Source organism: Peromyscus californicus, unplaced genomic scaffold, assembly GCF_007827085.1.
Source record: "Peromyscus californicus insignis strain IS unplaced genomic scaffold, ASM782708v3 Scaffold_18__1_contigs__length_77618521, whole genome shotgun sequence".
In the NCBI taxonomy this organism is placed as follows: domain Eukaryota; kingdom Metazoa; phylum Chordata; class Mammalia; order Rodentia; family Cricetidae; genus Peromyscus; species Peromyscus californicus.
Window position 1 is genome coordinate 50031921 of NW_026294480.1, and position 13641 is coordinate 50045561.

The following is a 13641-nucleotide window of genomic DNA, read 5'->3' on the forward strand; positions in this document are numbered from 1 at the left end:
CAGTCAGTACTAATTCAAACAACTATTTGGGAATGTATCTGCACAATCCCCCAAATGTCTCTAGGAAAACTTGCTCAATAAAATATGAAGACAGTCTCTTTGCAAAATAGTGAAGACTATGCAGAAACTTAGATAAGGGAATTAGAAAAACAGATGCAATAACAAAAACGTATTTCAGAAACATTTTAAATATTTTTAGAGCAAGGGCTGGCAAATTTAGTTTTGCCTTTTGGTTCAGCAGGTCTATCTTAACTCTTTAATCCAACTACTCAAAACAGAGGCCAGCCATGGGCAGTCCTTGCATAGACTGGTGTGGCTGTGTGTTGATAAAACTCAACTGAGACAGGCTCCTAAATTTTCTCTCTGTTCTAAAGTTTATTAGTTCTTACTGTTGAGCAAATTGCTAGGGATTCATGTTTCAAAATCCCTGAGAAAATAAAATTTAAAATTACCTGGTTGGTTTCAAACAACCAGATACAAGCACAAGAAAGGTCTGAATCAGTGAGAAAGGGAATGTTGGCCTTATTTGAAAAAAAAGATACATTTCACTAAATGAGACAAAGATGAGGAAAAAAATGTAAAAATTATTTCTTTTTGGTACCTGGGATGACTTCTTTTGAAGTCATGAACAAAAGTCAGTCAAAGATGACAAACAGAAAGTCTTCCTGACATCTGATGCAGCTTCTTCTCCCTCTTGTCACTGGCGTTAACTCTGGTCATGAGCTGCATGGGATGGATGGGATGGCTGTGGTACCGCAGAGTGGGGAGGCTCTGGCTTCTGCTCAGAGGGTTCTCCATGCTGTTTTGAGGTACTTCATCCCAGAGGAGGCTTAAAGATGCCTCTGTCTCACTCCACGGTCCTTAGAGAGATCTGGACAGTAAAGCTGTACTACCTAAGATAAATTTTAAGATAGATTTGTGTGCTATTCTTGGGGTGTGTGTGGTAGGAATTTTATTTAATAAAGTAAAGTTTATTTAATAAAGTAAAACAAAGCAAATATTCCAAAGAGAATAGTAGGCTTTTGTTGTAGGTGTCAACATTTGTAATGAATATTTATGAGGTGGGTGGCATGTTCATGGCGCAAGATGACCTTTTCCCCCTCCTAAATTGTGGTGGGGTCTCCCTTGTAGGTTATTTTTTTTTTTCCATGATCCTCTAGAAAAGGGAAGGGGATCAAAACAAGAAGTACTGAGGCTGAAGTTTTGGAGGATCCAGGCCTTTTGTTAGTCCATACGTGTGTAAAGATGTCCTCATACCTTAGTTTTTGATGTAGTGGGAAAAATTTATCAGAAGCCTCAAGGATGCTTAACTACAAAGTGGCATTCTGACCACCAGGGGACAGCTACTAAGATACAGCTGCATATTTCTTGGTTACTTCATATCTTATTCCTTTTTGAGATTGATCCAGACCCCATAATAAATCTCATGACTGTCGGGTTAAGACATTTTCTTACTTTCAAAATGAAGGCTTTATTGTGGAAGCTGGGGCCAGGCTTTTACAATAGCTTGTGGGGCTTTAAAAACAGGAGCAGGCTTTGGATGTCATCTAGATCTCCCTTTTCCAAGCTCCTCTCCTCATGTCTACTTTCTCCTAGCTTCCTTTATGTTTATTTGCACGAGACTGCCCCCACTTAGAACACATGGTGGTTTGTTGGTGGACTTTTGCTCTGGGCTGTGCCCACCCAGGGCCTGAAAAGCTAGTTAGAAGCCAGGCAGACTTGGGTAAGGCTGGTTGAGTGATAGGGTTTGCCTTTGGATCACTGTGCCAGGAGACCTGCTTGATGGGGGGATCCCCATAGCTTAATAAGAGGCCTTCTTTCTGACCATTGTACACACGAACTCACAGCAGTTATGGTTATCTATACAAGACCTGCCCAAGACCAAGACAATAAAAAATTCCAGCATGAAGGGGGCAAGGGCTTTGGAGGTCCCATCTCTAGCTGAGGAGCTATTAGAAGTAGATGACTGCTGGGGAAAGGGAGAATTACTATTTTCTTTTTCTTCCTTCCTTCCTCTTTCCTTCCTTCCTTCCTTCCTTCCTTCCTTCCTTCCTTCCTTCCTTCCTTTTGAGACAGGGTTTCTCTGTATAGCTCCAGCTGTCCTGGAACTCACTCTGAAGACCAGGCAGGCCTTAAACTCAGAGATCCACCTGCCCCTGTCTCCTGAGTGTTTGGATTAAAGGTATGAGCCACCACTGCCTGGCAGAGAATTTTCTTTTTTCTTTTTCTTTCTTTTCTTTTTTCTTTCTTTCTTTCTTTTTTTTTTTTTTTGAGACAGGGTTTCTCTGTGTGGCTTTGGAGCCTATCCTGGAACTCGATCTGTAGACCAGGCTGGCCTCAAATTCACAGAGACCTGCCTGGCTCTGCCTCCCAAGTGCTGGGATTAAAGGAACATGCCACCACCGCCCAATGAGAATTTTCTTTCTTTTTTTTAAAATTTTTATTTTTATTTTGCAATACAATTCAGTTCTACATATCAGCCATGGATTCCCTTGTTCTCCCCCCTCCGCCCCCCCCCCACCTTCCCCCCAGCCCAACCCCCATTCCCACCTCCTCCAGGGCAAAGCCTCCCCTGCGGACTGAGATCAACTTGGTAGACTCAGTCCAGGTAGGTCCAGTCCCCTCCTCCCAGGCCAAGCCAAGTGATCCTGCATAGGCCCCAGGTTTCAAACAGCCAACTCATGCAATGAGCACAGGACCCGGTCCCACTGCCTGGATGCCTCCCAAACAGATCAAGCCAATCAACTGTCTCACCCATTCAGAGGGCCTGATCCAGTTGGGGACCCCTCAGCCATTGGTTCATAGTTCATGTGTTTCCATTTGTTTGGCTATTTGTCCCTGTGCTTTATCCAACCTTGGTCTCAACAATTCTCGCTCATATAAACCCTCCTCATTCTCGCTAATTGGACTCCCAGAGATCCACCCAGGGCCTAGCCATGGATCTGTGCATCCAGATAGCTCAGTAGTTGGATGGGGTTTCTAGCACAATTAGGGTGTTTGGCCATCCTATCACCAGAGTAGGTCAGTTCGGGGTGTATCTCAACCATTGCCAGCACTCTGTTGTGGGGGTATCTTTGTGGATTTCTGTGGGCCTCTCTAGCACTTTGCTTCTTCCTATTCTCATGTGGTCTTCATTTACCATGGTCTCCTATTCCTTGTTCTCCCTCTCTGTTGTTGATCCAGCTGGGATCTCCCACTCCCCCAAGCTCTCTTTCCCTCGACCCTCGCCCTTCATTACCCCCGCTCATGTCCAGGCTATTCATGTAGATCTCATTCCATTTCTCTGCCATTGGGCAATCCCTGTGTCTTTCTTGGGGTTCTGTTTTCCAGGTAGCCTCCCTGGTGATGTGAGTAGCAGTCCAGTCATCCTTGTTCTACATCTAGTATCCTCCTATGAGTGAGTACATACCATGTTTGTCTTTCTGAGTCTGGGTTACCTCACTCAGGATGATTTTTTCTAGATCCATCCATTTGTCTGCCTTGTGACCATTGGTAATCTCCTTGTGTCCCAGTAGATGAACCTACACCCATGCGCCATATTGACAGCACTAATTAGACTCAGTGGATTAAAAAAATAAGCAAAAAAATTATGTAAGCAGGACATGAAGTTGGGAGGGAAATGCAACCTGGGGTCCTGGAGGGTGGAATTAAAGTTGGGTAATGAGGGGTGGATATGATCAAGATATATTGTATACATGTATGAAAATTTCAAAGAACAAATAAAAATTAAGAAAAGAATATATGTGGGAGATGATTATTATTTAAGTTGGCAAGTTATAACTATTGTGATTTTTTCAATAAAAAACATCTTCACAGAAAGGAAGGAAGGGAGGAAGAAAAAGGGGTTCTTTTCAGTGGAACGTCAAGAGAAGTGTCTTCTAGCTATTTCCTGACTCTCTTGTAGGGGTTTGAAGGAGTTGAGAAAGATTTGCAGTTGAACCATTTCCTGTGTGTGCTTTGAGCCCTGAGCTGTACCGAGTGAGCTTTGCGTCCTCAAGTCTGTAGACTCTCCTCCCTTTGATTTCCCCGGAGAGTGAATCTCAAGTCTAGGGTGCCTCAAGTACTTTCTGGCTAATGGAGTTCTGAGGGTGGGGAGGGAGGAGGCAGAGGCAGATCAACACTTGTTACATAAACTTCCAACTTACCTTCATTATTCTTTTCTTCACCTTGTCTCGTTCCTGCCCACCGCTGCACTGGAGCGTCTCCGGTATTTTTTGTGGTACATTGTCTCTGTGAGCACATCTCCCCTGCGTCATCTCTTCTCTAAGTCGTTCTGAACCCTGACGTCTTCCTAATGTAGATCGCTGGCGCCTCTGACTCTTAGATTTAATGCACTTGTTTTTAAGAAGAGAACTTTGAGCTTTAACAAGGTTTGCAAGGACTGGAAAAACAATGGGATTGTTTCTTTTCATCAGAGACAATTATTACACATTTTTTTGGGGGTTGACTTCTCCTGCTGTTCATAATCACTTAGAAAACATTAAAAAATGCAGACAAATATAAGTGAAAGGAAGTTACTCATAGCTGTGACACATATCTGATGTATGTCCTAGCTCAAAAATGCAACTGTTTAATAAATAATTCCCATCTATAGTAGTGAGTATGCGCCAATCATTTATCTGCAACAAATATTTTCCTCAGTTATTAATAGGAGGGGGGTATTCCTGGCTCAATGACTATGGATCTATGTCATATTTTATTTTATCCATCATTTATTTTTAGTGTTTTGATTCTGTCTAATGCTCTACTATTTTAGACACTATTTCCAAGGACATACTGTTCACAGTTTTGTTGGTGGGGGAGAAGTCTCACATCAGAGTTCTAGAGGCTCTCTGATGGTCTCTTTGCAGGGAACAGAAAGGGAAGGGATGTGGAGACCACGCCCCTGGGAACTCCAGGCATGGCACAAGACTCGAGCAGATCCTGTCAAGTGAACAGAGTGTTAGCATGAGTATAAGGCATTCTTGTAAGATGGAGAATAAAATAGCTCTGAAGATGCCAAGGGAAACGGTTTAGTACTTCTAAAAGGCGGCTTTGTGAGGCCCTGGAAACCTGGAACTGTGTTTCATAGCAACGGTTCTTTCCCCTTCATCCACCATGATCCCGAAACAAAGAAGCGTCCCTCATAGGCTCAGGCCTTTGAATACTTGGTTCTCCATTTGGTGGCGCTGCTTGGTGAAGTTACCAAATCTTTAGGAGCTGGAGGATCTGTATCCAACCACCAGGGGAGGGCTCTGAGAGCTTACGGGGTCTCCCTCCACTCCCAGTTTGCCGTTTCTGCTTCCTGCCTGCGGAAAAAAGATGTGAGCTCTTAGCTTCCTGTCACCATCTCCTAGTGTTGCCATGCCTTCCCACCCCACCCCCGATCTGGACTCTTCCCCGGAACTCTAAGCCAGCACAAACTCTTTCTTCTATAAACAAAAATCAAAACCAAAAAATGCTGGGGGGAAAAAAAAAGGGCCAAAGTAACCAAATGGCTTCATTAACTTTTCTTTCCCAGTATTTCGGACGGACCCAGGGCCTCTCATGTGCAAGCTAGGCAATCACTCTGCCACTGAGCCACGCCCCGGCCCTGAACGCCTTCGTAATCCATTATGTCCTTCTTATGTGTGGATTACCTTTCCCTGCCCTTTGCACCAACCCTCGATGGACTTTGTAATTTTTCATCACGAACTCTTGTGACCTTCCTTATCTTCTGGAGGAGCAGGGTTGAAGTAGGAGGCAAAAATTTGAAAAGCTGAGGCAGCCAGTCAGCTAGGGAAGAAAATAAGACATGAAAGCCTCGCTCTGCATGAGTCATCATGAAGTTCAGTTCAGCAAAATCTCTTTGAGAAAGCAGCGGGCACGGACTCTAATGGAGATGGATTTCCGTTAGAGCTGTGGATGTCATGGAAGTTTCAAGGCCAACAGGAGGAGAGTCTGTGGCTATCTAGAACGCTGGGCTTGCCCCCAAGGATTCTGGGTGGCTAAAGGATTCCGGGTAGTTGAAGTAGTTGCCTTTTCTCTGATTGGAGAGTTGAAACCACTCAACATGTGGTGAAATATGGGGTGTTGGTCCCTTCCCAGAGGGAATTGCATAAATTGTAAAGTTTAAGGAAGTTTAAAGCAAAGTGCAGGAATGTGGCACTGGGCTCAGAGTAGGGGCTGAACACCTAGTGTAAGTATGTAGAATCAAGGGAATTATGTGGTGATTGGAAAGAAAATGGCCCTTGAAGGGCGTGGCATTATTAGGAGGTGTGGCCTTGTTGGGGTAGGTGTGGCCTTGTTAGGGTAGGTGTGGCCTTGTTGGAGGAAGTGTGTCACTCTGGAGGTGAGCTTTGAGGTATTATATATATGCTCCAGCCACGCCCAGCAAGACAGACCACTTGCTATTCTGCCCACACAAGTTCTAGAATTCTCAGCTACCTCTCCAGCACCATGTCTGCCTGCACGATGCCATGTCCTACCTTGATGATGAGGGACTGAACCTCTGAACTGTAAGCCACCTAATTTAATGATTTCTTTTGTAAGAGCTGCCGTGGTCATGGTGTCTCTTCACAGCCATAGAAACCCTAACAAAGACAGAACTGCTTTCAAGAGTGACTCTCCTCCAAAGCTCTTTGTCTAGAGAGAATGTTCTGGAAGATGGTTAAGGGGTGGGGAGATGAAAGTTTGCCTGGGGAATTTGTGCAGCACAGGCCCCAAGTTGAAGTGTGGTGGCATGGAGCTGGCTGGTGGTAGCCTGCACTGCCTGTGCTGTGGTTGCTTGGTGTGCCATGAGGTCCTGCAGGTGCCCCACTGGCTCAGGAACTTAGCTAATCTGTAGCTGGACCTGGAGGTGGGTCTGCCCTGCCATCCCTGGGGCTTTCTGGTAATGGCTAGTCCCTAGAGGTCAGCTGTGTGGATAGCAAAGCAAAGGAACCCTGAGCTTATGATTTCAAGTCTAGCTTCCTTTCCATAACCCTTACCCCAGGGTTATGGAAAGCAAAATTATTTAGGTTATTGAAGTAGATGGGTTTCTTTTTCCTTGAATTATTCACAGGAAATAATCTCATAATTCCTTGGATAGAGATAAGAGAGATAAGCTGTGTGTGTGTGTGTGTGTGTGTGTGTGTGTGTGTGTGTGTGTGTGTGTGTGTAGGAGTTTATGATGTGTGTGGATCAGAGATCAGCATCAGGTTTTTTGAGACAGGGTCTTTCTCTGAACCTAGTGATTGCCAATTTGGCTAGACTGGCCAACAAGACAGGATTTTCCTGTCTGTCTCCTCAGCGCTGTGATAACAGGTACACATCATAGTGTCTTCTGGCTTTTTAACATGGGCACTTAGGCATTGACTCAGACTCTCATGGCATGCACCAGGTACTTTACTGATTGAACTGTCTCTCCAGTCCCAGATTTGGGTTTTTAAAAAGGAAAACGGAATTAGTAGAGTTTTAAAATACAAATTCCACTAAAATACCCAATAGTAGTTTACAGAGCATCGGTTTCTCCGAAGTCTTTGTTATGAAAATTGCACAGAGGTCACACAATCCTCTTGTGTGATTTATAGCAATTGTTTCTCATTTACCAGTCACCCCTTTCTTCTTTCTCCTCCTCTTCTTCCTCTTCTCCTCCTCTTCCTCCTCCTCCTTCCTCTTCTCCCTTCTCCTCTCCTCCCCTTTCTCCTCCCCTCTCTCCTCATCCCCTCCTCCCCCTCCTCCTCTCTCCCCTTCTCCCCCCTCCTCCTCTTGTATACTGTACAAGAATCTCAATCTCTTGAGCTCAGCTGATCTTCCTGCTTCAGCATTCTTACAAGTCATTTCTTTTGTTCTCCATCTTTCTTATTTTATTATTTTTGCAGTGCTGAGGACAGAACCCAGAGCCTTGCGCATGCTAGGCAGGCATTAGACAACCGAGCTACACGCTCAACTCTTCCGTTTTCTGAGACAAGATCTTGCTATGGTAGCTCAGTCTGGCTTTGACCTCTAGATCCTTCTGTCTTCATCTCTTAAGTGCTAAGACGACAGGAGTACACCACCGTGCCTGGTACCCTAGCAGCCATTTTTTCCTGGGATAATTTTACCCTTTATGAGAGCTTTGTGAGAAAAGCAGTATTCTTCCTACTTTCACAGAAAAGTGAAATGAAGCCTCCAGGGTTGAACTTATTGGCTCCAATGATTAACAGAGAGGAGCTAATTTTCCAAAAAAGGAAGAATGTTCTCTGTAGTTTTTAACCACATCTTCAGGAGAAAGAAAAAAAAATGATATTACCCCTTTCTTTTCTATAAAGACAAAATATACCTGGTAGATACTTTTCTGTGTTACTCAATAGCTTCTGAAAACACTTTTCTTTTTGAGACAGGTTTCATGTAGTCCACACAATCTTTGCATTTGCTATGTAGCTGAGGATGGCTTTGAACTTCTGATACTCCTACTTCTACCTCCTGAGTGCTGAGATCACAAATGTGCATCACCACACCTGTTTTTTTGTGGAATCATCTCTCCAGCTCACAGGTGTGTATAACTCCAGCCTCAGGAGATCCAAACTTCTCTTCTGGCCTCCGTGGGCACCAGTCACACACATGATGCACAGACATACGTTCAGGCCAACACTCATGTACATAGAGGAAAAATAAATAAAAATCTAAAATTTTTAAAAACAAGACAGCACTTTCATACATTCCAGTGATTTTTATGTCACCCTGTTAACAATGGTAGCCTTCCATGACTCAGTTTCCCCAGATGTGCACACTTGAATTTTGTTTCTGCCACACTTGGCACCCCAGGCAGCTGGTCTCTGAGATTCCGGGTAGTTCTTCTGACTCTGCCTTCCATCTCACCAGAGGAGTGCAGGAATTACATAGACACATCATGGTATCTTGGCTTTTTCAACGTGTATGCTTGGGATCAGGCTTGTGTACCTAGAACTCTTACCCACGGAGCCATCTTGCTGGCCCCGTAATTAATTTTTATATATGGAATAACTTCAGAAGGAGCCTGTACTTTAATACCCATTTATAGGCACCAGACAGTAGAACAATGCACCACATAGATGGAAAATGTCTTCGGCCTCCAGGGTTTGAAACATTATAGCAACGAGAAGTTCAAGGGCTGTTCTCTTCTAACCTGGGAGCACATCCAAGAGGGAATTAAAAGAGTACATGTAAAATGCCATTCCTCATTCTTCTCTGAAAATATTTTGTATCTAGAATATTTGCAGGTCACTGCTCTGGGCACACTAAATGATTTACTGGCGGAACAAAATGTTGGATTCACAGTGGCTCCGTGCCCTCAAGGGCCAGTGAGGATATGTGCTTAGCTTATCCTAAGAGGTTGTGTGGTTCTCTGAGTAGATGAAAGGGTACACCTTTTCCCAAAAATCAATTATCATGAGACTATCAACTTAATATGCTGAGAAACTGGGAACAGGTAGAACAGAAAACAGTGTTTCCTTAAGGTTCCATGGAAGAGAAAAATCTTCTTGCCACTGGCCCCAAGTAAAAGATTGAATTGGTCAATATGAAGCAAGTTATGTTGCATGTGATAGAAATATGGTGCTCCACAGTTTAGTTTAGAAAGTAGTGAGAATAGGTCTGAGAGAGACCAAGTAATCCATAGCTAGAGTGTATATCAGGACCGACACTCTGGCATTGGAGCCAGAGAATGCTCTATGTGATTGTGTATGTGTGTGTGTGTGTGTATGTATGTAAGCATGCACACACATGTGCGTGTGCAAAGGGTGTGTTTATCTAATCAGTGGAAATGTTTGAAACCACTAGTAAGGGTTTTCCTAAACTTAACAAGGTGCAATTCCTGGATTCTATATTTCTAACAATCTCTAGTTCTAGCTTTATTGTGATGGACAAACCTCTGGGATGGCTTCCGGGATCACAGGTCAGTGCAAGCTTACGTTCTTATTGGTCAAAACTGGGGTGAGTAATTTAACCTTTTTGTCTCTTAGTTTCCTTGTCTCTGGACTGTGGATAACAGGAGTAGTTCCTGTATTACAGGATGGCTTTGGGAAGGTTTATAAAAATGATAACTCATATATATATATATATATATATATATATACATATATGATATACATAGTTTTCTTTCTTTTCAAAGACTTTTTTGAACTTAAAGATACATAGATCTGTCCATATAAAGAACTCTTTTTTCATTTTTAAAAAGTTGTATAATATTCCACTCTTTGGGTATACCATAACTCAGTTGCTCTTTTTCTCTTGACATTTATTTAGGCTGTTTGAAATCTCACCTAAACCGTTTGTGTGATGCTTTTAAGTCTCAAATACTGGATGAAACCCTCTGCATGCAACATTGCTGTAACACGGTCCACAGAGTGCAAGAGCAGGAGGAAGTTTCTTGAACCCTCTCTCCCTCCCTTCCTTGTTTCTGGAAGTAAACGACAGCCAGCTGGAGTGTCGTGTGGAATTTGCGCTTTGTATTATCAATCTCTATCGAATTACATTGTCGTTTGCTTCCACCATGGTGGCGTGGGACTAGAAAACAGCCACTAAGGAAGGAGTAGCTGGCAGACACAATCCAGAAAGAAGCCCTTTCCCAGCAGAGTGTCAACTCACCAGTAGAGGGCTCTCTCCTTTTGGGAAAAATAATGTTTCTGGGAAAATTTTCAACTTAAAACCCAGGCATGGACCATGGTCTGAGGACTATGCCACTGAAGATCGAGGGATTAGCTCATTACTGTGTGAGTCTGTCTTTTGGGGGTACTGATGTACATGTAGTTGTGGGGAGGAAGAGAGCGTGGCATTCTCCTAAGGTTTTAGGGGCAGGCTGTGGTTTGATCTAGACCAGGGCATTATGGTTCTGGCCTTCCCCTGTGTTGTAGTATTAGAAGTCATATGCATATCCCAGGTTACGTCAGGGTGTATTCCCTGGGTTATGCTTATAAAACATGTTAAGAGCAAATTTAACCCTGTTGGTGAACTCCTATTTATGTAAGTGGGTAAGCTCTCTCCCAACCGTGAACTTCTTATTATCACCTCAGAGAGGAAGAGCTTGACAGTGTCTTCAGGGACAGTCTGGCGAGGTGGAGCTGAGCTATTATTACTTCTCTTCACCCTCTGTGGTGTCCTTCCTGCCCTCCCCTTTCAGTAAACCGAGGCTGGAAGAGTGCAGATGGCCCAGAGTCACCCAGCAAGTGCCTACTTAGCAGGAAGTTTGTAAGTTCCTGAGCTGAAATGGCATTATTAGCATTGTAGCTATAGAGTGCAGACTGTTTCCCAGAGAGGTTCTCAACCTGTGGGTCGTGACCCCTCCGCAGGGGTCGCATGTCAGATATCCCGCATATCAGATATTTATATGCCATTCATAACAGTAACAAAATTACAGTTATGAAGTAGCAACGAAAATAATTTTATAGTTGGCGGTCATGACAACGTGAGGAATTATATTAAAGGGTCACAGCATTAAGAAGGTTGAGAACTTCTGCTATAGAGTGCCTCCCTCTCTCTAGGCCCCAACCACTTGCCCTTGTCTGAGAAAGTCAAGGTCACTGACCTGGCCCCAGGGAGGAAGTTTCTCCTCTACTTCTCAGAACAGTATTCTCAAGACAGAAGGATGTTCACAGACTTCAGTTTTTCCACTCTTCAGGGCATACCCTGGCTAATATTGAGCGAAGCTCCAAAGACACCAAAGGCACAGGCCAACTGCGTAGAACATGCTTCCCTGAAAATGGTCTGTTCCGGGCGATGAGTCATTGGCACAGGCGCGCAGTGTACCTGAAGCTGACCTGGTGCGGTCCTGTGAACACGTGTGGGAAGGCTGGGGCTGGCTAGCACTTCTCAGGCCAAAGCTGCCCTTTCTGTCTTATCTGGGATTAAGAAAGAAAGAGCACAGAACGAAGAAGAAAGGTGAGCTCCCCGTTCGGATTGTGGGCAGCTGAACCCTACGGGAACTTTTAACAGCTCTCTGCCGATCTTACACAGGGAGGGGGCACAGGCTAATGGAACTGATTAGGAGTAACCAAGTTAGATAACCTTTCTGTGCCTTTAAAGCTCATCACATGGCTTTCAGACTCCACAGGCAACCTTCCAAGATTCTGTGTTTGAGGATTTTTTTTTTTTTTTTTGCATAGATTACCTCATTTCTATTCCTAGTGTTATACACCTGCCAAGCATTCACCAATAACATTTGTTTGTTCAAGTCTCTCTAGGGTTGCAATAAAATGACATGCACGTTTCTAACTGAGAAGAATGATTCATGGAACCGATGTTAAGAAGGGGGTTACAGCTCACCCCCCCCCCACAAACTTCAATAATCTACGTTCATACCTGACTTCAGTGAAGCTTGCATTTTACCAGAATAGTCGGGAGGACTTGCTGAGCTAGGGCAGGGCCCACCCCAGAGCTCCTTATCTGTTATGTTTGGAGTGGGGCCTGCAGTGTTTAACAAGTTTCCTGGGGTTAATGATGTTTCTGGTATGGGGACTGTACTTGAAAAATTATTGGTTTAGTTACTGTAAGGTTGAAAAGCCTGAGAAAGCAGAAATATGGGCCCTTTGTAAAGCTCTGGAGGTGGAACTGGGTTCAGATTCTTCTAATGCTTCCAACTATGTGATCCTGGCTAAGTTCCCCTCTCCTCCCCTCCCTTCCCCTTCCTCCCCTCCCCTCCCTTCCCTTCTCCCCTCCCCTCCTTCCTCCTTCCCTCCCCTTCCCATCCCTCCCCCTCCCCTCCCCTCCCATCCCTTCCCTTCTCCCTTCCCCTCCCCTCCCTTCCCTTCCCTTGTCTTCTCTTCCCTTCCCTTCTCCCCTTCCCTTCCTTTCCCTTCCTTTCTCTTCCTTTCTCCTCTCCCCTCCTTTCTCCCCTCCCCCTTCCCCTTCCCCTTCCCCCTTCCCTCCCCTCCCCTCCCCTCCCTTCCCTGCCCTTCTCTTCTCTTCCCTTCTCCCCTTCCCCTCCCCTCCCCTCCCTTCCCTTCCCTCCCCTCCCCTCCTCTTTCCTTCCCTTCCCTTCCCTTCTCCCCTTCCCCTCCCCTCCCCTCCCTTCCCTTTCCTCCTTTCCCCTCCCCTCCCCTTCCCTCCCTTCTCTTCCCTTTTCCCCTCCCCTCCCCTTCCCTTCCCAGCACCTTCACTTTCTCCACTATAATCCAAAGCAGGGATTATAGCTTCTCATTCACAGGGTTGCAAGTATGAAGCTGCCTGTCACTGGTGTAGCGGATATATGTACTTACTGCATTGACTCATAGAACATCTATAATGAAGTGCTGGGCATGTAGCTCGTTTGGTAGAGTGCTTGTCTGATGTGTGAATCCTGCTTTTTTTCCCCCAGCACCACATAAGCATGGGTATTGGTGCTGCACACCTGTAATCCCAGCACTTAGGAAGCAGAGAAAGGAGGACCAGAACTTCAGGGCCATCCTTAGCAACATAGTGAATCTGAAGCCAGCCTGGGCTACATGAGATCCTGTCTAAAAATAACCCAAAAAATCTAAACTGAAACAACAATAACAAAACTCAAAATAAAACTATAATGAACAATTATTCATTAAAATATTTTTGTATATCTTTGAAGTAGTTTATTATGTTCACTAAAAGTAGGTCAAAGTAAAAATAATTAAATATAAGGCACAGGTACTTTAAATAAGCGTGAGGTGGTAGTATACTTTTTCCCCTAACATAATCTTTCCATTGATTATTTGGGAATATCACATAATGCACCCG

At 44.4% G+C, this 13641-nt stretch overlaps 1 long non-coding RNA gene across 1 annotated transcript; it reads right to left on the minus strand.

Moving 5' to 3' along the window:
• Positions 1 to 2580: 2580 nt before the first annotated feature.
• On the minus strand, positions 2581 to 11829 carry LOC128113592 (uncharacterized). Its single transcript, XR_008219551.1, has 3 exons — positions 11483 to 11829; positions 5619 to 5754; positions 2581 to 5288 (listed from the first exon to the last, which is right to left on the minus strand). It is a non-coding gene; the product is annotated as an uncharacterized LOC128113592 (long non-coding RNA).
• Positions 11830 to 13641: the final 1812 nt, after the last annotated feature.